This window comes from Callospermophilus lateralis, chromosome 1 (genome assembly GCF_048772815.1).
Source record: "Callospermophilus lateralis isolate mCalLat2 chromosome 1, mCalLat2.hap1, whole genome shotgun sequence".
NCBI classification, from domain to species: Eukaryota; Metazoa; Chordata; class Mammalia; order Rodentia; family Sciuridae; genus Callospermophilus; species Callospermophilus lateralis.
In genome coordinates this window covers 1,298,634-1,323,014 of record NC_135305.1, presented here as the reverse complement: position 1 = coordinate 1,323,014, position 24,381 = coordinate 1,298,634, and the positions used below count along the sequence as shown (strand labels likewise).

The following is a 24,381-nucleotide window of genomic DNA, read 5'->3' as shown; positions in this document are numbered from 1 at the left end:
TGGGGGAGGGTGAGTGCGGTCCGGGCAACTCAGAGCCAGGGCCATCACCTGCACACACAGGCCACCACTCCCGGGGACAAGGGCACCCCGGGGACGAGGGCACGTGTGGACCTTTACGCAGCACCTCCCTGGTGTGCACACACAGCATGTCTTTGCCATGGGCCCTCTGCACTTGTGCCAGATCACAAGTGGCCTGATGGAGAAGAGTTCCGAGTACCCAGGCCACGATGAAGCCGTGTGCGTTACACTGAAATTCTGTGGGCAGGGACCGCCATCAGGGGACGAGAGGAGCCCCCTGGTGGGCAGCCATTCCTAGCCTTCATGGGCAGAGGGAGGCCCTGTCAGTGGTCCTGAAGCCACTTCAGCTTCTCCAAGGCAGACGCAGGGAGCGCCACTGCCGGTCCCAGCCCTTGGGATCAGCTACTCTCTCCCAGACAGCACCCAGCGGGAGGGATTCCAGCCCTCGGAGAAATGACCCCCAGGACCAAACCCCGTTAGAGGAGCCCATCGTGGGGTTTTAAGTGGGAGAGCATGACTCAGAAGAACAGGCCTGCCCAGCAGCTAGGCCCAGTGGGGTGCTGCCGCAAGGGCCCGACATTCATCCCAGGTGCCCTGTCAGCACAGGGTCAGCCGCTCAGCATGCGCCCAGCCCTGTGGGCTCGTTAAGCAGAGGTCAAGAGACTCCCAAACAGCACCTCTGAGAAAGTCCAAACATGGGTGCCATTTCCAGCACAAAAGGTGGCCTTCACATACTTCTAAAGAGTTAAAGGGCAGCAGGGACCCAGAGGGACAAGAGAGAAACTCGCAGATTTCAGCAAATGTGAGGGCGGCTGCAGGTGTGGTCCCAGCGTGCACCGGCAGCTCTACCATGCGCAGTGAGCCTGGGGATGAGACGGCCGTCCTGGGCATGCTGCCGTGGAGGACAGTTATTTATGGTGTTCCAGGAGGAGGGGACTGACAACACGGGGGGGTCTCTGCCTGCCCAGGCCTGCGCTGGCGGCAGCGGGAGAGCACAAGTCCTGCTCCACTGGGGCACTGTGGGTGCAGGGCAAGGCTGGAGCCGCAGCAGCGAAGGCACTGAGGTTCCTCATGGAGAGGACTGCAGGGCACAGAAGCCAACCAGCCCCTCAGTCCCGGTGGCCACTGTGTCAGGTGGGAGGTGCCTGAGCGCCCCGTCCCCTACACCAACACACAGATGCTCAGCCGCTGGGGTGGGGTGCCCAAGGCAGCCCTCCACAGGACCTGCCGGCCTCCTCTCCCACCTGGGGCACCAGCCTGCTCCCCAACACCTAGTGCCTGTCTAGGACAAAGGGAGCAGGTGCCCAGCTCCCTGTGCGAGGCCACAGCTGCCGTCCCAGAGCCCCTCCTGGGGTGGGGCGTGGACTGCCAGGCCGGGGGCAGACAGAGGCCCTCAGGTCTAGAGGCCCGCGTTTCTGTTCCTACTGAGAGTCCCACTTCCCCACACACATGCACAGACAGGCTCTGGTCTCTTTTGCTCCTGAGCCTGCAAAGTGGGATGGATCTGCAGGACTGACTCAGGCGAGAACTCGCAGGGAGCATCTGCCTCCTTTGCCACCAACCAGAGGGGACCTTTCAGTCTGCAGCCTGGGGGACACCTGAGTCGCCCTGCTGTGAAGGCCTGTGGGGGGCCAGCTGTGTCTCAAGGAACTGGGTGAGACCAGGGCACAGAGCCCCTGGCGGGCTGTGTCTGTCGAGGCTCAGGGCTGCGGGGGGGCGGAGAGACAGCCAAGAAGCAGATGAGGGCTGCTCACACCCTGGAGCCCGCAGGGCAGGTTCAGGGGCCCAGAGTGATGTGAGGCCCCTCAGGTCCCCACAACCTCATCTAAGTGCCCCACTGACTCCCAGGACACAGCAGTGCACCCTGACTACGAGTGTGCAAGGCTTGGCATTGACCCACGGGGACGAACAACTTGGGCAGACAGTGCAGAACGGAAGAGGCCCAAAGGGAAGCGCCCCTGTGGAATGGACCGGCACCAGCACGCAAGGAAGCATCGCCAAAGAGCAGTGCTGGCAGCCCAGACGGCACTCGGAGCCTGAAGTCAGCAGCCCGGGCAACTGATCCTTCAGAACACTGTGCTATCGCGACTTCTCTTTATCATCCACTTACTAATGCAATCGCTGCTGTGCTTTCAAAAGGAAGGTGGGCTACAGGAAGGATCATTATGAACGTGCAGTGAATGATTGAGCACTAGCCAACTGCTCAACTGGAAGAAATGGATGGACTCCTGGAAGTAGCCAACCAAGGCTGAAACATGGAGAGAGAGAAAAGCTGACCGCTACGTGGAAATCATGGAAATCACGGGTGATCAAAATCTCCCAAAAAAGAGAGGCCCTGGTTAGATGCCTACAGTGGTCAGTTCTACCCATCACTTGAAGTGAAGTTAACACTTGTTCCCCGCATGCTCTTCCAAAATACTAAGGAGGGAATATGTCCTAACTTATCCCAGGGGCCAGCACTATTGACACCAAAGGACAAGGACACCACAAGAAAACACACCCACAGACGAGCATCCCAGGTAAACACCTGTGCAGAGGTCCCCAGAAGCCCCAGTGGAACAAGCTCAGCAGCATGTTAAAAGGGGACACACCAGGACCCAGTGGACCCAGACACCAGGAAGGTCCAACATGGGAAATCAACCAAGATGACCCAGCACATTTGCAGAACAAAGGGGACAAATGCCACAGGATCACCTCAATTGATGAAGAAAAAGCATTTGACAAAATCTAACACCCTTTTAGACAAAAACACTCAACAGACTAGAAATAAATGGAAAACATCTTAATAAAGGCCACAAATGAAAACCCATAGCTAATGTAACATTCAGTGGTGAAACACCAAGAATAATACCAAGTTGGGTGTGGTCATGCACACCTGTAATCCCCACTACTTGGGAGGCTGAGACAGGAGGAGCCCAAGTTCAAGGTCAGCCTGAGCACCTCAGGGAGACTCTGTCTCAATAAATAAAGAAAGAAATAGAAACATATGAGTTTCTGAGTCTGTAGCTTAGCAGTGCATCACCCCTGGTCCAGTTGCCAGCTGTCCCCGCAATCAAGAAAAAGAAGCGAATGCTTGCTGTCATCACTTTTTTTGAACACAGTATTAGAAATTCTAGCCAGAGCAATTAGGCAAGAAAAATAAATTAAAAGTATCCAGACTAGAAAGAAAGAAGTGAAATTATCTCTCTTCACCAAAGATGTGGTCTCATTTGTAGAAAACTTTAAAGATCCCCTGCAAACTATTAGAAGAAATGAATTTGGTGAAGTTGTACAGTACAGAATCAATGCATGGAAACCAACTGCATTTTTATATATTAACAACACACAACTGAAAGGGAAATTAAAAAAGCAATTCTATGTGCAATAGTTTCAAAACATAAAATACTTAGAAATACACATCACTAAGGAGAAACAGGATTTATACACTGAAAACTACCAGATATTGCTGAAATAAAGATGACCCAAGTACATGGGAAGATGCCCTGGGCTCACAGACTGCAAGACTTATTGTTAAGATGCTAATATACCCCAACTGAATCTAAGATCACACACTCAACGGGGTCTCTATCAAAATCTCCATTTTATGGCAGACCAGGAAAAATTCATCCAAAAGCTTAAATGGACTTTTAAGAAAGCCCAAACACACAAATGATTTTGGAAAAGAACAAAGCTGGGGGACTCACAGTCTCTGATTTTAAAACTACTTTCAGATATAGTGATCAGAGCAGCACTAGAATTAACACGGACCCACGGAGCAGTGGGCACGCACCCAGCATCAACCCTCTGTTGTACGTGGTCAGCCCTTGTCAACAAGGGTCTGGAGAAGGCAGCCTTTTCAACACATGGTTCTGGGACAAGTTGATATCCACAAGCAAAAGAATTGAGTTGGACCCTTATTTTACCCTCTATAAAAACTTACCTCAAAATGGACAAAATACTTGCAAGCCAAAGCTATGAAACTCCAAGAAAACAAAGGGAGAGCCTCACAAGGCATGACACCAAAGATAAGGCGACAAAAGAAAAATAAACAGATTAAACTTGGTCAAAATTAAAATTTTCCTTTACTAAAAGACATTACAAAAAAAAATGAAAAAGTAACCCAAAGAATCGGAGAAAATACCACATCTCTGATAAGGGATTGATTTCTAGATCCATGAAGAATTCCTGCCATTCAACCATGATCCAATTTAAAGATGGGCAAAGGATTCAATAGACATTCTCCAAAGATGCCGGAGTGGCCAAGCTCACCGAAGAAGCACAAGGCTCCAGGCACCAGGGAGCACAGATCTAAGCCATGGGACACAACCCCACCCTCAGCAGGAGGGCTGGTCTCAGAGAACAAGTGACAATATGGGTGCAAAGGAGCTGGAGCCCCCTGCTCCCCTGGGGGAATGTGAAATGGAAGCCGCTCCGGGTTCCGCACCACGGCCAGCGCAGACCTACCACCAGACCCAGCAGAGCTCCAGCCTGAACCTGCACCCTCTTGCTGTGGCAGCATCAATCCCAACAGCCAAAGGTGGAGTGACCCCAGCATGCATCAACAAGTGACAGACAGGGCAGCTCTACACAGGGAGCGTCACCCAGGCTCAGGAAGGAGGGGACTTTGACATGTGCTGCGACGCGGAGGGCCTTGGGGACAGCACAGTGAGCGAGAGAGGCCAGACGCAGAGCACCAAGCCAAGTGATCCCCCTCCTTGAGGGGCCTCTGGTGACCAACTCCGTGGAGACAGAGCGGATGGCAGGGGCCAGGGTCGGGCAGGGGCAGGACGGTGTCTAAGGCAGCAGCTCCAGCTGCAGGAGGGTGGTGGTGATGCTGCAGACGGGTCGGATGTCCTGCCTCACGATGGTGAGAACGGCGCATTTCATAGTGTGTCTCTGCACCACCCCCCACCACAAAACGTCTTTGTTATAAAACGGCACAGGAAGGGAAGTATTCCTTAGTGCTTTAAATGACAAGTCCATTCTCAAGAGCTGGGCAACGCTCCACAAGAGCCCTTCAAATACAGACTCTGACCAGACAGGTTTGATTTTGGAACTATATCTTTAATTCTATCAATTATTATTTTTTTAAAAATATAGTAGACATTAGTCATAGAAATACCAGTCCCTGGAACTAGTTAAGTAAATTATAAACCATTCAGCTATCAAAATGATACTCAAGCAATCTTACAAGACACTAGATGAGCCTGGGACATCTTTAAGAGAAAATGTCCTGCGGGGACACTGCCCGGAGTCTCAATCACAGGCGGCTGTGTGATGCGGGGGTGGGAGGCGCCAGCCGTGTGCGGCAGTTCACATGACCAGAGACAGCCTGAGGGGACGGAGCTCTCCTGTCCTCGTGATTTCCCCAACAACTTCACAATGGCCTATACCATATTGTCATACAAGTCAAGCACATGGCAACAAAGTGAAGCCGGGGGCGGGCAGCGTGCCCGACGCCTCCCTCCGCGGAGCTGCCTGTAGTACAGGATGCCCAGGTGTGCGGCCACCCTGGAGTCTGTGATTCAGCGCCAGCAGGTGTAGGCTCAGGGATGAGGTTTGTCACTTTGAAGTCAGGGGATGTTCCAGACACTGCATCCCAGGGGAATCTAGTTTGTTTGGGGGATGTTTAACTGGGTCAGGTCACAAGGACCTGCAGTCGGCACCGGTGCCCTTCACGGAGACCTGCTGGAGGCGGGCCCAGCCTGCCCAGGAAGGCCCCTGAGAGGGCCCGCGGGTGGGATGAGGCACTCTGGGGAGGGCTGCAGAAGGGCTCCTGAGCAGCAGCAGCCCCCGTCCCCTTCTTAGTGTGGACGTGGGGACGGTGCCCAGTCCAGCCGTCCAGAGCCATCTCCCCAGCCCCGGAGGGAGTGAACAGGGCTTTCCAGCCAGGTCCTATCAGGACAGCTTATCACGCAGCTTGGGCCACAGGGGGGCATATGCGATTCCTGGCCCATCTCCCACTGTGGGATGGCCAAGGTCATCTTAGCCGTCTTAATCTCCAAGCCTTGTAAACGCGTCCCTCTAAGCCGTGTGAGCTGGGAGGTTGGCAGGTCCCTGACGCTGCCCTTTCCACCCTTTCCTACGTCTGAAATGGTGCCCATGTGCCTGCCTCTTAGGATGAGACGAGCAAAAGGGAATCACCTCTGATTGTCCCCATGGGATAATGGGGACCTGTGGGCCAGGCATGGCAGCCCATGGCCCTGGCAGGCTTTGTTAATGCTCTCCTTTCTTTTCCCATTTCCAGTGGAGGTCCCGGGCCAGTAAGGCAAGAGATAAGACCAACAGCCTGTCCCCTGGGGGGTGAGGTGGAGGGCAGCAGAACTCACGGCAGAAGCAAGGTTTCTGAGCAGAGCACAAATTTCAGCAATGAGAACATCCCCGTGGGCCAGGACTAGAGTAATTAAGAATCAATTTGGTTTTATTATTTCTCCTTAAGCACCATGTCTGTCTGTGGTTAAGACCCAATTCTTAAGAGAAATTGCACAGGGTAAGTGTCACATATATCCCTTCAGTTGCTTAATGGCCCATTAGCCTGGATTTAGTGACTTCACATTTTCTCAAGAACACATTCCGTAGACAGAGGACTCCCTCAGCGCCAAGCCACCTGACTGATGGCAGGAACAATCCAGCTTGGGGCAGAGCGGGGACAACAGATCTCTAGTTTGCTTCTAGAAGATTCCCAAAGCAGAGGACGCCTCTGCAGGGCATGGCCACCTTCACTTAGCCTCACAGCACAGACGGGAAGTCCAGGCCTGGCCCAGAGCACAGTGCCAGCTACACCCAGCTGGTTCTGTCTTCCTCTCCACTCCATCAGCTGCTACACTTGGAGAATTAACTTCCAGAGCGAGATGCTGTCCTGGTTAAGTTCACGCTTTACTATTTATATTTTAAGCAAAGACAGTTCCCTAAAGTCTGGTCCTCCCAGGGAGGCCACTGAGGAGACTCTCCTCTTGCCGTGGTCTCCCTCTCCTGGGACGCCATCCCCACCCAGCGTCTTTGGGGGGTCTGTGGGTGGAGGAAAAGTGAGTTCTAGTCCTGAGCTCCCAGTCCTAGCACCCTCATTCCTACAGGATGACGGGCACATCTGTCTACCTTGGCCATTTCAGGGATGCGGTGGCTGGGCCTTCAGCATATGGGCCATCTCCCTAGGAGATCCCAAGTCAGCAGGCCATCAGCCAGGCCAGGGAGGGTCCTCCAGAGGTGGAGAGGTGTTTGGCCCCCTTGCTGGTTCCACGTCCCCAGAAGATCACCTGAATCAGCGAAGAGTGGGAAGTTGAGGATGGTCTGTCTGAGGGAACTGGCCAGTGTGGACTTCCGTGCAGGGTGGCCCCTGAGTGAGCCTCACCCTACCACTCCAGAGCTGGCTGTCCAGGCCAGCCTGAGGCGTCATCGGCGGGTGGCCATTATGTGGGCAGACTCCATCCCCAGCGCCGAGATTGTCTTCCTCCCACGGTGAGGCCATGTCTGTGCAGTCTGACCTCACTCAACCTTGAGCAGTGCATCCTGTCCACTCTTGTGGTGCCCTTCTCTTTCCCCTATCAACTAGACTGCTGGTCTGAGCTCTGGTTTGCCAGCACCTGTTCTCTCTATGTGGGTCACCACATAGCTTACCTTCCGACAGAGAACATTCAAGAGTGCATGAGCCAGGACTGTCCCAGGTGAACAGGGACACATGGTCACATCACCAGATGGGCACACTTTCATGTAATAGGAAATTCATGGAGACATCTCCACAGAGGGATGTTTGGAAGGACGAGGAGGCAGAAGAGCAGCAAGCCCTCTTTGAGCAGGCCCCAGTGGGGTTCTCGGTCCTCACGACTGTGCATCCCACCAACTCAGGACAGCCTTTCACACCTTGGCATCTGTCATCAAGACCCAGGAGATCACTTTCCTTCCCCACGGCACATAGAGCAATGGTACGTCTGGCGATTGTCCTGGCCTGGATGGCAAGAGCATTTTCAAGCATTTTGAAGTTAAGTCTTGGAAGGTTTATGCAACTGAAGTGGGGAAGCCAGCGTGCAGACCCAGTTAGCCCTGATACGGTGGTGGTTGTTCCCACTGGCCCACAGAGACCTGGGGAGCCACGTGGACCTCACTGTGCTCCTTGCTTCCCCTGCAGGCTGGGGTCAGGGGAGGTGCCACCAAAGGCATTTCCAGCGCTCAGGAACAGAGTGCCCATCACAGCCCGCATGTCTCTTCCTTCTCACATCTTTCTCTAGCTTACATCCAGCCAAACACCCGAGGCTCAGAGAGCATTTGAGAGTACGTGTTTTACCGGACAAAGTTCTTCAGAAATCTGTGCCTCAAAGACAAGAGCCCATGTCTTACCAAACTCAAGCAAAATGCCTCCAAAGGAACACAGAAAATGCAGAGTGCCCTCTCACCTCTCTCCAGCCACAGAGCTCCTCTGTGCCCAGCATTAACATCATCACCTTCATCAACTTCACCATCCCCCTCATCATCACCATTATCCTTGGCATCATCCCTACCTCCCTCTTCATCACCATCACCATCAATATCACCTTTACTACCATCATCACCACCACCATTATCACCATCATCATGACCTCTACTATCATCATCACCATATCATTGTCACCATCACCACCACCTTCACTACTATCCTCATTGTCACCACCACCACCATTTTTGATACCATCACCATCATCACTACTTTCAATATATCGCCAACACCATAACCTCTACTACCACCATCACCACCATCATCATCACCATCATTACCTTCACTACCATCATCACCATCCTCCTCATCACCCCCTTTATAACCTATACTCTATCATCACCACCATCACCATCATCATGACCTTTACTACCACCATCACCACCATCATCACCTTCACTACTGTCATCACCATCTCCTCATCACCACCATCATGACCTCTACCACCATCACCATCATCATGACCTTTACTACCACCATCACCACCATCATCACCTTCACTACTGTCATCACCATCTCCTCATCACCACCATCATGACCTCTACCACCATCACCACCATCACCACCATCACCACCACCACCCTCATCATGACCTTTACTACCACCATCACCATCATCATGACCTTTACTACCACCATCACCACCATCATCACCTTCACTACTGTCATCACCATCTCCTCATCACCACCATCATGACCTCTACCACCATCATCACCATCACCACCATCACCACCATCACCCTCATCATGACCTTTACTACCACGTTCACCATCATCATCACCTTCACTATCATCATCACCATTTCCTCATCACCATCATCATGACCTTTACTACCACCATCACCACCATCACCACCATCACCACCACCATCACCATCATCATGACCTTTACTACCACCATCACCACCATCATCACCTTCACTATCGTCATCACCATTTCCTCATCACCATCATCATGACCTCTACTACCACCATGCACCATCATTGTCACCCCACCACCATCACCATCATCATGACCTTTACTACCACCATCACCACCATCACCACCACCATCACCACCATCATGACCTCTACTACCACCATCACCACCATCACCACCATCACCACCATCACCACCCTCACTATCGTCATCACCATTTCCTCATCACCATCATCATGACCTCTACTACCACCATCACCACCATCACCACCACCATCACCACCATCACCACCCTCACTATCGTCATCACCATTTCCTCATCACCACCATCATGACCTCTACTACCACCATCACCACCATCACCACCACCATCACCACCATCACCACCCTCACTATCGTCATCACCATTTCCTCATCACCATCATGACCTCTACTACCACCATGCACCATCATTGTCACCCCACCATCATCACCATCGTATGCATCTTCATCATCATTTTAAAGGATGACTGAACTCTAAAGCTCTGATTTTGAGTGTGTACTACTTTTCCATGGGTGCCACACTCTTCAACTCAGGGTCCAGTTCTCTCTGGGCCTCTCCTGCATAGCCACGTCTCACTGTGAATGCCAGCTTTTGCCCCCTTTTCCACTCTAAAGGGTGCCTCTCTGGACAACCTCTCCATCTCAAGGCCTTTAACTTACTTCCACCAGTAAAATCCCTTTTGCCATGTAACATAACATATTTGCAGGTTTCAGGGATTAGCATGAGGACATCTGGAGGGAGGGGGCATTACTGCACCAACCCCGGAGAGAGAGGGCCATATCATGAATGAAAAACAGACACGGAGCTGGGCACCCTGCCAGGGGCTGCTTCTCATTCCTGCGCATTTTGAGATCTGAGTCCTCCCAACAATGAAACTGACTGGCCCCAAACACCGTAGTCTGCTCTGTATTTAGTCTCTGGGGGAGTGGAATGTGCCTAACTGCATATTCTAGTCACGGAATGTCACTCGGTGGAGAGTCACTTGGCAAAGCATGGAGAGACCCAGGAGAACACACTCGACCTGGAGCATCAATGCCACACTGAGCACCCGTCCCTCCCGTCTTTATTACCCGGGGAGCACCAGGGTGCAGGCTCCTCTGAGCGCAGAAGACTGGGAAGAGGAGGGGCGCAGGCTGCTCTCGTGTGTGGCAGGTCGTGAGGCCCAGTGGTCGCTTCTGTTAGCTGGACCTTAAGGAAGGGGAGGAGGTCTGAGGTTGGACTCTGGGGCCAGGGCTGCATGTCTTTGTCCTCACTCAGAGAGGCAGAGACCTGAGAGCTGACAGAGACAGGAAAGAAGGCGTACGAGGCACCATTTCAAAGGTGGCCTTGTGGGAGTTGGATGCGTGCATCCCTCTGTGTCAGTCACACTGAATGAGCTGCTACAAACACAATCACCACCGGGGAAAGAGAGCGTGGGGACGGAAACAGAGCAGGCGGGGCTCCCAGGGTGAAGACAACCTGGTCAGGGGAGGACTACGGGAAAGCGCAGGTGAGGCAGGGAAGCGGGGTCAGGGGGGCTCCATTTGTTCTTCATCTCCGCTTCTTTTTAGGAATAATCAGCTCCATTCATCCTAGTGCAGTGCTGCTCCCAGTCTGACTTGAACTCTCCTGAACAGTGGCCCCTTTCACCTACAGACCCAGCTCTTCAGAGGCCGGATGCTCACCCAGTTCCATCCAGCAGCCGTACGTCATTACAGAGAAGGGGGTACCCACCACCCTGACTGCTCACGAGGGCTGCCATCTAAGCTCATGTGAGGAACTTGCGCGAGGCGTGCTGTAGTCTGGTGAGTGCACTGCACACCTGACACATGCAACTGGAGTAATGGAGACGAGGTCCTGAGGTCACTCTTCTCAGACGGCTGAGGCTGTCTTCAGCTTCCAGAGCTTTCTAAAGGCACAGTTCTTTCCCTCCAGTGCAGAAGCCTTGGGCAGCACTGGTCAGGTCACGGGCTGGTTTTCTGCAGCAGACCCTGGGGACAGTCCTGCTGTGTACGTGTTACTCAGATGCTTCAGGGGCCTTCTGCCCTGGAATCCTGGTGCCCCTTGCCCTTCCCGGTCACGGGCAGACCAGGACCTGGTCTGAGCGTCCCTTGACCAGGCTGTGGCTTAGGAGGCCTGTCTTTTCAGGTGACTTCCTCAAGTCATTTCACTGACTTTATTAGCATGGAGCAGAGGAGGGGAAAGAGAGAGGAAACAAGATGGTGCTTGTAATGGGGACTTGTGGGGACAGACCCCACACCCTGGGGAGTGAGGATGAGCAGGAAGGCTGAACCCGGCCTGGTGGCGCTGCCAGTGTCTGCTGTGGAAAAGACCTTTTCTGTTGACCAGGGGAAGCTGAAGGAAAAACAGCAAGACCTCCCTGTCCCGTGAGTCACAAAATAATTTCCTTTTCAGATTCCTACTTTTTAAACCCAGGCTAGATCATGAGAATGCATCCTGCAAGAAGCAGGTGAAAATTCGGGATCTCACTCTGTCTACAGGGCCAAGGCATCTGCCCTCCAGGAAAGGTCTGGGTGGGGAGGAGGAGCCTGGGGGTCACCAGGAGGTCCTGGGGCAGGGAAACGTCAGGACGCAGACACGCCAGGTAGGGGAGCCCACGGGCTCTGATTAGCGAGAAGAGAGCAGCCCGAGGCTCCAGTCACCAGAGCTGGGACAAGGGTGAGCTTGACCTTGGAGAAGTTGGGCTGTGGCCGGCAGCCAGGTGCCCCAGTGGAAATGTCCACCAGGAGGCCCAGTGGCCCTGAGGATGGAGGAGCTGGGGTACAGACCTGGGGCTGGTGCCTGCCCTTGCTCAGGGAGGAAGTGGACATGAAAGAAGCAGGAGGTCCGAAGTCCAGCTGAACAGGAGCAGACCCACACGGACAGCAGGTCTCGCCAAGACCAGTGGATTCCCCAGGAGGCAAGTCTAGCAGGGTCCTGAAAAACCAGCCTCTACCTCAGAGCAAAGCCTGTCCAAGGAAGGGACATGACCTTGTCCTTGGAAAGACCCACAGAGCACTCCTAGGCACATACCCACCCTGCTGAGTTGTTTATCTACAAATAACAGGAGAGACCTGCTGCACCAGGTGTCCCTGACTCAGTCAGACTAGGTGGGGACCCATAGCAGCCCCCTAGCAGCCACCAATCAGCATGAGACAGGGAAAATACCTGGGATGCCAGATGACCCCCCAGGAGTTTATGGTGGTTGATAACATGTTGGGAAACCATGTAGTTCAGCACGTACACCCCTCGTGGTTTAAACCAATCAGTTCAAATGAATCCCCCTCTTGTAGTAACCAATCACCCCTACCCAACTTGTTCCCGCCAGTGAATGTGCTAATCATGTTTTAGAGTTGTTATTTGATTTTCCCGTGGTGTGTGATGATTTGCTAAGAGATGCCATGATGTATGTGAAGTCCCTGCCCTCTCCAAAGGGTGTATAAAACTGCTGCAAACCCTGGGCTCGGGGCCTCTCAGCGTCACCAGTTGCTGTGTGTGCGTGCGGAGGACCGAGCTAGCTCGCTATAAACACCTCTTTGCTGTTTACATCGATCTTGGGTCTCTGGTGGTCTTTTGGGGATCCCGAATTCGAGCGTAACATATGGTTCTCGTCTGGGATCCCCCTAATAAGCCTACACAGACACCCCGATCGAGAGGTGATGAAAACCCAGCTGGTAAGTGAAGGCATTGCCGATCTGTAAGTCTCTGTACTCTGTTGCATGCAGGTTCTGGTTCTGTGTTGTGTGGTCGGCAAAAGGTCCAGGTGGACGCACCGCAGGGCAGCCGACGGGGTTTGTGGGAGACGTCCCCAGCCCCTTTCTGGGTTCTGAGTGGATTGCCTGTAGTAAAGTGTTTTGTGAAGTATTTGGTAAAGTATTTTGTAGCTGATGGATCTGCAGTCCGCCTGAGCCTTTAGTTTCTGGGTAGCAATCCACGACGCGCTGCGAATTCTGTGGCCGCGCTGCGAATTTTGTGTTATGTGTGTGTGTTTCTATTGTCCTGTCCGTCTCCACCCCAACACCCTGGCAAGAGAATTAATCTCCCAGTCTGGGGTCGTCAGACCCAATCTGAGGGGGATGCTCCCCCAATCCTTTGTCTGAAGGGAAGGCCCAGTTGGCTTGGGGCCAGCACCCACTTTCGTTTTTTTGACAATCTGAAGAGGGAATCTCTGTCTCTGTGTGTCTTTGTCCGTGTCTCTGTTAAGTGTTATGGCATTGTTTTACTTTGGACGGATGCAGAGTCCCGAGTTCCAATCTGCCTTAGAGGTGTGGAGGTGACTTTAGCTAAATTTTAGCCTAAATTGTCCCTAGTGTGCTTCTCCTGTAAGGGACCAAAGTCAATAGAACCACCAGATTTTCTGTTCTCTCCTTTTACACCCCTTGTAGCTGTGTTTTAAAGAACTTTGATAAACTTTACTCCCCGTTGTTAAGCGAGATTAGGGAAGCAGTGTTTCCTTTTCTTCCCGCAGTTGGCTTGAGTGCACCCACTGCAGAGGGAAGTGCCTGCTGGGGTCTAAGAACCTTGATGCCTCGCTTTAACTTTTCTCAAAACCCTGTCCTCATTATTAAATCGGCATTAATTGGCTTCAAGAGCAGGAACCGAATTTTCAGTTACGAATTTTGACACCCCAGGAGGAGCCTCCCCCCTGCTTTCTTGGGGAGCCTAGCATCTGAACAACTGCATGCCAAGGAGGTAGGATGAACTTTTTGGGAGCTGACTACTGAAAAGTTAGGAGATATGGAGAGTGCCTGGTGCCTGGGGTCGACCAAACCAGAGGTACTAATCCTGTAAGTAAAAGGAGGGACTGAGGGACTCCCAGCAGCTGCCGAAGCCATTTTGCTTTGGGGAGCTCCCTCTTCCTCACCTGCACTGTAATGATTACTGCACCTCTGTCTACTAAAAAAAGGGACAATGAATGCAGAAATGTGTTGATATTGTAGATTGTTTCTTGGGGATGATCTTGGCTGAATGTATATCTAAAAAATGATTTTTAATTGTAACAATCTGATATCTAAATAAGTTTGAAACATTGCATAATCTTGCAGTTAAAAGTTGGGTTTAGGTAATTGTTTAGTTTGTGATTTCAGATAATTCATGCTAGAAAACTTAAATACTTAGGATGGAAAATTAAAAAACTCTACTTCCAAGTTGGCAAGTAACTCCCAATCATTTAGTTTTATTTTTTTTCATCAATTTCTGAACTGGGTAGCCTGAGAAGATTTCACTAGGTGTACCAGTGCATTAACTTGGGCAAGGATAGTAAATTATGATATGGTATCTGTTCCTCTCAGTGTGTAGGATTTAGAAAAAAAAAGTGTTGAATTGGAGCGTTGGTCTGGCTTATTGAAATGACATTGAATAGCAACAGTCTTGGGAATTTTCAAAGCTTAATTTTGGATATACATGGTAGTGTGTGGTTCTCTATTAAAATTTTTTCAGGTGATTTAATGTAACTTAATACCACTTTAGGAACTTCAGAATAAAGGATGTGGCTTAATGATACTGAAGGAATTTTTTCTGATGGTAGCTTTTATATTATCAAGTAAGATCCTATTTTCAGTTTTGTGTGAGCAAGTTTTTCTAGTGTAGAAAGATAGAAGTATAAAATTTTGTGAATTGTATCTTAAACTTGTATCATAATTTTCAACGTCCAAACCTGAAAATTGTGACTTATGGTTAAAATGCCTCAGGCCTGAGGCTTCTCCTCAGAATTCCAGTCTTTCCTGCTCCTTCCAGACCTCAGGCAGGATTTAAGTTGAACTGCAAATAGAAGAAGCCTGGAGCTCAGTAGGAGACTTATCTGAGGCCCAAGGAAAAAAAAAGTAAAGGTGTCTTTTACCTGAACTCAAACTAGATTAAACCAAAGAGTAAGTTGTATGGCATTTGCTAATTACTGGCCGGTCATTTTTTCTAGGACTTTTGCTTTTTCTTAATTCTGTATTTTTTTTGAGCTCATTATTTTGATCCTATAGACTTAGGTTAATGTTTTTCTAATCAGTTCTATTTTTGATCAACTGTGGAGTTTTTTTAAACATTGCAATGGAGATTTCACCTGAGAAAAGCTGCAAGACCTTTACTATTGTGTTATGTGTTGTATGTCTGAATGTCTGTATGTGTGTATGTCCATATGTCATGCAGTGATATGACTATTGGCAGATATATGAGGAGCGCTCATAAAAATTTAAAAAATGGATCCAAATATCTTTGATTCACGTGATTCAAATGGTTCAATTTAAATTGGTAAACAGATAAAAGTAAAGATGTCTTTAAAATTAAGCTTATAAGTTTTTCCTAGGTGATTAAAAAAAACTAATAAGATGTTGATGGCTATGAAATAATCTGCCTAAATTCAGAAATTTACAAGTATTGTTTCAAAATGTGAACAGAAGGAGGTTAACAGATGGAAAAGAGAAACTAGAAGGTTCTAGGTATGGATTTAATAGAGGGAAAATGTTTTTCTGGATAAGAGAGTCTATGTGATTAAGTAATTAAGAGGGTTTAAGTAAGTGATAAAGAAGGTCTGTGTAAGTTGGTTATATATGTAAGTTTTTTGAACAAGTAATCTTAAAGAAATTAAAAATTATACAACTATGGTTAAACAACAACTGTTATTTTTCAATATTGTAATATGTTATTTCTTTAAAAGCTAAACTTGGTTAATATAAAATCATCAATGTAATTGTGGTGCTATTAATGTGTTCATATCTTCCAGGTATACAAGTCTGTAAGATAGAAGCTTTAAAAGAGTATTATATCAAGCTGGAGTTCTAAAGTTGTATGGTAATTTTAGGCTTAAAAGAAAAACATGTTGGAGATTTATTTATATCATTTGTGTTCTATAACTGGACTTGTTATCAATAAGATGTTTAAAGTTCTATGTTACTTTTTACACTGAGATACCATTTAAATGTATTTTTAAGTTAATGAGAGCCTAATCTGTGTAAAGGTTTTATTGCAAAACATAAAAGTACTTTGCTACTTTGCTACAAAAGGTTAAAAGCTTTAAGCCTTTCTTTAATTCATTTTTTAGATGTGATATTATATTGTGTTAGCTAATATTCGTATGAACTTGAGCAACAATCTATGTAGGCTTTGTAAAATGATGTTTAAAAAGCAAAGATCAGTTTCAGAACTACAGTACTTAAGATTTATGAAGAGCCCCGTCTTACCTGAGATAAGGCTCTGTGTCCCATCTCACTACATGTAAAAATGACTACAAAAGAAGTAGGCCAAATTTCAGTACATTTAAAGTTGTGTCCAAAAGTTGGTTTTTGTCACAGTTACTAGGATCTCAAACAGGGGATTATAATGTATAACTCTACCAAAATTCAAGGTAGCTATTACATGAACTAAATATGTTTTTACTCTTGTTAATTTTATTTTGTAGTTTTCTTATAAATGTTCTAAAGATTGCCTGTTAATGTTTTGCAGAGGTACTGATTTAAGAACACCCAACCTGGGTTAATTTAAGATAATGAGTTATCACCTACAGGATAGAGAGAGAGACATTAAAGCCCAGTGCTCTTAATATAAGGCTGTTGAAATTTATTTGCTGGATGTTTAAGATTAAGTTTTAAAATTAAAGTTAAATTAAAAGGGCCATGAAAACCAATATTTGGCTCTTTCCCTCTGAGTCAGTCTGACTCAGGGGATAGGGGACTTTTTCAAAGAGCTTTGCAACTCTAGGCCACATAACCTCCCGATCAGGGAGATTAATGAGACCAGTGGAGGACAGAAAGCCAATCAGTGCATTTGCTGTGAAGAGGAGGGTCATCAGAAAAGGGAGACATCCCTGATGCTTCCGAGGGAAGCCACATGGTCAAGCAAGGCCTGGACCCATCCTAACGCAAATGGCACTAGTGGAACTGAGAAGCTGCTGTAAAGTTCCCCCAGGACTCCCAGGGAAACTCAGCTGACTGTTAACAATAGAGAGAAACAAAAGTCAGTTTGACTGCTTCATCTTAAACACCTAGCAAAGACAGTTAAAGCCAAAACACAGCTATTCCTGGGCATTTTAAATAAAATAATAGTTAAATGTAACGTCCAAGAATAAGTAAACTAGAGGATATAAAAGAGATTCTTAGGCAGGAATGCCTGATAACTATCAAAAGGAACTGCCAGAGTAGTTTTAGTTTAAGGCCTACAGCTATTTCTAACCTACACAGGTAGGCATGGTGTTTGCTAGTGTGGTTATCCAGCCCTAAGTAACAGAATTAAAGGTTTCTCTATTAGACACAGAGGTCATACTAGTAAAAGGATTTTGCAAGATCAGATGACATTAAATTATTAAACTGTATCTTAAGGGGAAGGACCTCTGTAACCCTAAAAGTTAAATGTCATGCTTACAGTCCTGGTAACTGGGGATGTTAAAGCCTGGTGAGGGAACTTCTGTACAGTGACGTGATCCAGCTGCTGCAACACTTATTCAGTACCCATGGTTTTTGTTTCTCTCATAGAAACACCCATCCCCAGATGACAACCTGCTTTTCCCCAAGCAGACCTCAAATGGAACTGACTTCTAAAAGGGAACTCATGTCCCCCATGTCGTCCCCCACGTCATCCATCGTCCCCACGTTGTCGAGCCCCCTCATGTTCAACACCCCTTTTCAGCTCTGAAGCAGCCAGAACGAGCTGTCGCCCCTTCTCACCCCTTCTCACCCCTTCTCCTTACACCAATAAAGTTTCTAAAATTAGGGGAAATAAAGCCAGAAATGGACAGGCAGTGTAGATAGGTAAATTGAGTCAGGTAGGATCTAGGAGGCCAATTTTGAGTGAGTCTGGGAAGTTGAAGACTGTCCCCTGAGGGTTACTGTTTACCAAGATGTAGAGCCTGCCCAAATAGGCCCCCAACTGAGGGAACCATGATTGGCTCCCAAGTTTCCAGACAAAGGGAGGAATGAAAATCCAGCCTCTACCTCAGAGCAAAGCCTGTCCAAGGAAGGGACATGACCTTTGTCCTTGGAAAGACCCACAGAGCACTCCTAGGCACCTTCCCACCCTGCTGAGTTGTTTATCTACAAATAACAGGAGAGATCTGCTGCACCAGGTGTCCCTGACTCATTCAGGCTAGGTGGGGACCCATAGCAACCCCCTAGCAGCCACCAATCAGCATGAGACAGGGAAATACCTGGGATGCCAGATGACCCCCCAGGAGTTTATGGTGGTTGATAACAAGTTGGGAAACCATGTAGTTCAGCACTACACCCCTCTTGGCTTAAACCAATCAGTTCAAATGAATCCCCCTTTTGTACTGACCAATCACCCCTACCCAACTTGTTCCCGCCAGTGAATGTGCTAATCATGTTTTAGAGTTGTTATTTGATTTTCCCGCGGTGTGTGATGATTTGCTATGATGTATGTGAGGTCCCTGCCTTCTCCAAAGAATGTATAAAACTGCTGCAAACCTTGGACTCGAGGCCTCTCAGCGTCACCAGTTGCTGTGTGTGCACGCGGAGGACCCAGCTAGCTCGCAATAAACACCTCTTTGCTGCTTACATCGATCTTGGTCTCTGTGGTCTTTTGGGGTTCCTGAATTCAAGCATAACAGTCCCCCTGAGGAGGACAGGCCCAGGAACAGGGTCACCAGGTTGAGCACACCAGTGCCCTCAGCATGGCTGCAGAGGCTGAGTTCTAGGAGAACACAGGGACAGGTGGTGGACACCAAGTGGCCTCAGGGAGGCAAAGGCCACCCACTCAGTCCTTAGTAAGCCCCTGCACTGCTGTCCAGAGAGGCAGTGAGTGCCTTCCCCAGGTGTCTCCACCCTGGCCTGAGCTCTCCAGGGGCTGAGCACACGCCTGAAACACATGTGCCAAAGGAAAACCACTCACGATACAGAGGTCCCAAAGGTGTTTGGTGGGAGCCTTGCTGTGCAAAAGACCAGGGGCGATGGGCACATGTTCAGCTGTCCCGGAGGTGGCGACCCCAGGGGGAGGCAGGAGTGGAGGCCTAAGCTCCTATGCAGGATGTGAGGCTGCTACAAAGGAGCAAACACATGAGCAGGTGGCCAAACACGGAGTCAGGAAGCTCCAGTGGGATGGCACCCTGCAGGCTTGTGGGTAAATCCCAAGGGCCAGGTGCCTAGGGGCCACTCTGTGGCGGAGGTGATCCTGCAACCCACCTCCGACCCAGCGATCCTCACAGCGCGCTTCAGGCCACTGGCCTCCCGCTGGCCCCGGAAGTCCTTTTCACATCAGAGCAAGTAAAGCCCCTTCTCCAGAGGGCTACCTTCAAGATCCCATGGTGTGTAAAGGCAGAGTAGAAGGGAACCCTGTGTATACAGGGCTTTTCCCGCATACCCACAACTGACAAACGCCAGTTCACACGTTAGGTGCAGTAAGAGATCAACCCCAGCAACTATGATCAGATAGGGCAACCCCAACATCCTACCACAACAAGTTATGTGGCTGTGGTCTCCCTCAAGTCAGGACAAACATCCGTACGTTTGGACCATGGCTGTCCATGGGGACTGAATCCCTGGAAGTGGGCAGAGCTGGTGGGTGGATAGGAGCTGGAGCAGGGCCCACGCCTGCGCCTTCTCCCATGTCTCCGCCTTCTCAGCTCTCAGCCAGCACAGCCACAGCAGGCCGTGCTCTCCCCAGGGCTCGGCCAGAGCTCAGCCAGGGCTCGGCCGCAGGCTCTGTGGCCCTCTCTTCCCGCTGAGCCCTTGCCCACTCGCTGCACATCCTAGTTGTCCCTGTGCCCTGCGTGAGTCGCCGCTGCAGGGGTCTTCTGCCGGGTTGCCTCCTCCACCTGCAGGCGCATCCCTCCTGTTTCTGGGAGCAGTTGAAGTCTCCTTTCTCCTGTGCACCAGAGTCATCTAGAGAGAGCCCATCTGCTCTGCTGCCAGGTGCCCCTGTCATGGCTGGAATGACAACAGCTGCACAGGGGGTTCCCTCTGTCAGTTCCTCCAGGTAGCCCCGTGGAGAAGGGGCTCCGCTGGCTCTGATGTGGAAAGGATGTCCAGGGTGTGGGGGGTGGTCAGTGACCTGAGCATGCTGTGAGGACCGCTGGGTTGGAGGGGTTGGAAGGATCATCCTAGGATCTGGTCCTTGGGATTCACCCACAAGCCTGCAGGGTGCCATCCACACTGGAGTGGCACTGGGCTCTCTGGCCTCACCTGGGTTCCTGATGCAAGGCACTGCCTGTGCCAGACCTCAGGAGCTATATCAGGATTTTTTGAAAGCACAGATAAAAAAAATTTTGAAGCATTAAGGTTGTCCCCCTCACACCTGGTATGTGAACACCCTGGAACAGAGAGGCTGGTGTTGGGGTGTGAAAGCTCAGTGTACTTGGAAATACTGGCCCTCGTGGTCATCCACGCCTTCGTGGCCACAGGCAGTAGTAGCCAACCAGAGTACCCTGAGAACGGCTACCCCGCTTCCAGCTCAGTGCGCTTCCTGCACACTCAGATGAAGACACAGATCCCAAAGTGAGGGACAAGAAGGTGGCCGAGAAGAAGGCAGCCGAGTAGGCGCTGGGGCCGCGCTGGCTTCTGCGAAGCAGGAGAGAGAAAGAACACCCAGAGAAGCTGCAAACTGAAATTCCTGTTCTGTGCTGTACTTGAGCAACTGTGTGTGCACAGCAGCAATTTTTTTTCAGTGCTGGGGATTGAACCGAGGGCCTCATGCCTGCTAGCCAAGCACTCTACCGCTCAGCTAGATCCCAAGCCCATGTACCGCTACAGCTGTAAAATGCGTGTGAAACACTCCAGTGGAGGATACGAGGATAATTTAGAAGACATAGGTTTGGGATACATGCAGGAAAATATGACTTATTAGTCATAACGAATGAGTCGCAATTCAGACACACACACACGTCAAGGCTCGAAGGCACCTCTAACCACTAAGGTAGATGATCACTTCCCTTCCAGCAGCACAGCTCCCCCAGTAACTGGCATTTGGACATCGAGGTGGAAGAGCAAGGGCATGTCCCACAACAGCGGACTGGCGTGTAAAGGCACTTGTGAGGACAGGGTCCAAGCAAAACATACCCCAGTCCTGATAGGAGCCACCAAAGGCCAAGCCCATCATCCTGTTCCCTGCATACTGGGCTGGGTGGCACTGCTCCCCAGCAGCGAGAGCCAGAGGTGACAAACAATGGGGAGACACCCCGTATCTCCAGATCACCTACAGCAATGGGGACAAAAAGTGGGTACATTTCCCGTATCCCCAGAATACCTACAGCAATGGGGACAAACAGTGGGGACGCTCCCCATATCTCCAGAATACCTACAGCAATGGGGACAAACAATGGGGACACTTCCCACATCTCCAGAACACCTACAGCAATGGGGACAAACAATGGGGACACTCCCCATATCTCCAGAATACCTACAGCAATGGGGACAAACAGTGGGGACGCTCCCCGTATCTCCAGAATACCTACGTTTCCGTGTGCTCGGTGACGGCCACACTGGGGCCTGGGCAAACACTCCCAGAACAAGCACGGTGTCAGCACTCCATCTCCCCGCCCACCTCTGGACAGCCGCGCTCTGGGTGCCCTTGCCCACAGTGTCTGAAGAGCAGGGCACCAGACAGGCCACACAGGTGTGAGGCTGACTGTTCCCCTCGGGGAGAAGGGGCGGCAACTGTGAGCCTTTGGAGAGCCTCCTGCACCAGCCGGCTGCTGAGCACGCACTTGTGCAAGAGCAAGGCCCTGGAGTGGGTCAGCCACTTGGCCTTCCAGTGGACAGTGCTCCTCTCAGAGTCCTGTGGGTCATTGGGGCCCTGGCACCCCATGCTGTCCTCTGCAGGAGCCAAGGAGTTCAAACGTGAGCCCGATGCCCTCGCCCAGGCCTGGCCGTGCTTCTGGGGGGCCTCTTCCTTCCCCTGCTTTGGATATTTCCGGGCTCAGCTATCAGAGATAGGACCTCGGGCCTCACAGGAGACGCGACTGGGAAGCCAAGGAGGACAGTTAGGCATGGGGAGGGAGTCACTGGACAAGGTCCTGGCAGGGAAGGGGCTAGAGTCTAGAAATGGGCTGGACAGTGGTGCAGGCGGCTGAGTAGCTTGGTGTCCCCAGGGCATGGGACAGCAGTCTGTTCCTCCGTTGAGGTACCAGCATTCACTCTGTGCCCTGGGTGTGAATAGGGAGTGTGAGGGAGCCCATCCAGCACATCTCAGAGCTCCGTCTAAAGACTTCCTGACATGTGCCCCCTCACCAGGGCTGGGCTTGGGGCAGAGGGCAGAGAGTCTCTGGATGATGACCGTGAGGCCAGGCTCAGCCAGCAGTGCACTGCTCAGCCTGTAGTCCTGAGCCCCTGGCCTTCCCGGGGACCCTGACCTTGCTGTTCCCTTCCTGCAGAGGTGACTGTCTGCTGTGTCCTTAGTGTCCCCTTCCTGCTGGTCATCATCCACACTCTATCTGTCCCAGGATTCTACAGCTGCTCCGCCCACCTGCACCCCTTTTCCATTTCTCTACCCCTAGTTCTGTCTGAGGTTCAAACTGTACTCTCGGATTATGGATTAGACATCAGCCTGTGTCCTACATCTAAGGATGTCTCCCTCTGCAGCCCCCCAAGTCTCCCAGTGCCTGTAATGTCAGAAAGCCAGAGTCCTATCATGCAGCAGGACTCTGGGGCCTCCTGATGCGCCGGGTGGAAGGCCTCCCCAGCTCCAGCTGACCCACGTGCTCGGCCACAGAGGCCTGCACAGCCCAGGCTGCTGAAATCCATGGCCATGGTAAAGGCTGGCCTCGGAGCCACCCTGAGCAGCTTGGCCTGTCCCCTCCATCCTCGCCCTCCGTGTTTGTGCAGTGTGCAAGTCCCAAGGAGTCCCACACAGCTGCCCTGGGTCTTCCTCTTACCCCACTGCTTCCCTATCCACTCAGCCTGGGGGCCCCGAGTCCCTGCCATCGGCAGCGAAACCCAGCGCTGGCCCATCAGAGCAGACAGGCACACACCGGGAGGGAACACTCAGCCAGCTCAGAGGAGCCGAGCACTCCCCAGGCGAGTTCCCCGTGGCACAGGAAGGTGGGAGCTCAGCAGTGCCCCTACTCCTTCCCCACCCCTGGACGGGGGTCTCCTCTAACCTGAGGCCCATCCTCAGGGTCCTTGCTGCTGACAGGGCAGAGGGAAGCAGAGGCCCATGCAAGGCTGCCTGTGGAGGCGCCAGACAGACCCCCTGCCGAAGTCGCCGCAGGCTTGTTAGGAAAGGGACCCTGCCAAGCAGCGCCAAGCCCACCTCCTGGCAGGCATCCTCCAAGCCCTTGGCTGCCCCCGTACCTAAGACTTGCTCAGTGGCCGCCTGCCCCAGCGCTCCCCAGCTGCTCCTCTTGAGTCGCCCACTTCTGCTCCCATCTCGCTTTCCTTGTCCTGGGCCTTGGCCCTGAGCACCACGTGCTGAGGTCCAGGGGGGCCCTGCCCGGGACCACCCTGTGGTCTCCCCAGGTCGCCCTCCTCTGCAGTGCTGAGGGAGCGTCCTCACTGAGGCTTTGGCCTGGGCTTGAAACACCTGGAGCCACGGACGGTGGTGCGCTTCTCTGTGTGTCTGAGGGTGCGCCGGGCGAGGCCACACCTAGCCTGTGCCTGTCAAAGCCGTGCACTGAACAGGAATCCGTGCTCCGAGAGCAGACATCCAAGGGCTGTTCAATGTGACTGATCCAAAAGGAAACCAACGGATCTTTGCTTTCAAAGGCACCCGAGCCCCTCTGCTCCGGTTCCTGTGAGGCGGGTGGGGTGCGGGTGGGGTGCGGGCACTCGGGGCCTGTGGAGGAGCAAACCATTCTAAGCCCAAATCACCACAGTTAAGCTCAGGGGGAGAGAAGCTCGTGGAGTCAAACCAAAGGTCATCGACAAATTGGCCAACGTGCCACGGATCGTAGGTCTCACGGATTTCAAAGGCACGTGTAATCATGAACAGAGCAATAAATACAGTGGTTTCAACCAAGAGCTACCAGCAGGAATGGAAGACAAAACAGAGGTGACGGTCTTCATCTAGCAGTCGGCTGACTAATCAATGGACGATCCTTCGTTAAACACAC

General features: G+C 51.2%; 1 protein-coding gene and 1 pseudogene across 1 annotated transcript in view; one reads left to right on the top strand and one right to left on the bottom strand.

Moving 5' to 3' along the window:
• Ptprn2 (protein tyrosine phosphatase receptor type N2) overlaps nucleotides 1-24,381 on the bottom strand; it is a 718,290-nt gene that overhangs the window by 269,005 nt on the left and 424,904 nt on the right. The gene's annotated exons all lie outside the window — the stretch shown is intronic.
• The window catches only part of LOC143381068 (keratin, type I cytoskeletal 18-like), a 116,239-nt pseudogene that overhangs the window by 39,994 nt on the left and 51,864 nt on the right, over nucleotides 1-24,381 (top strand).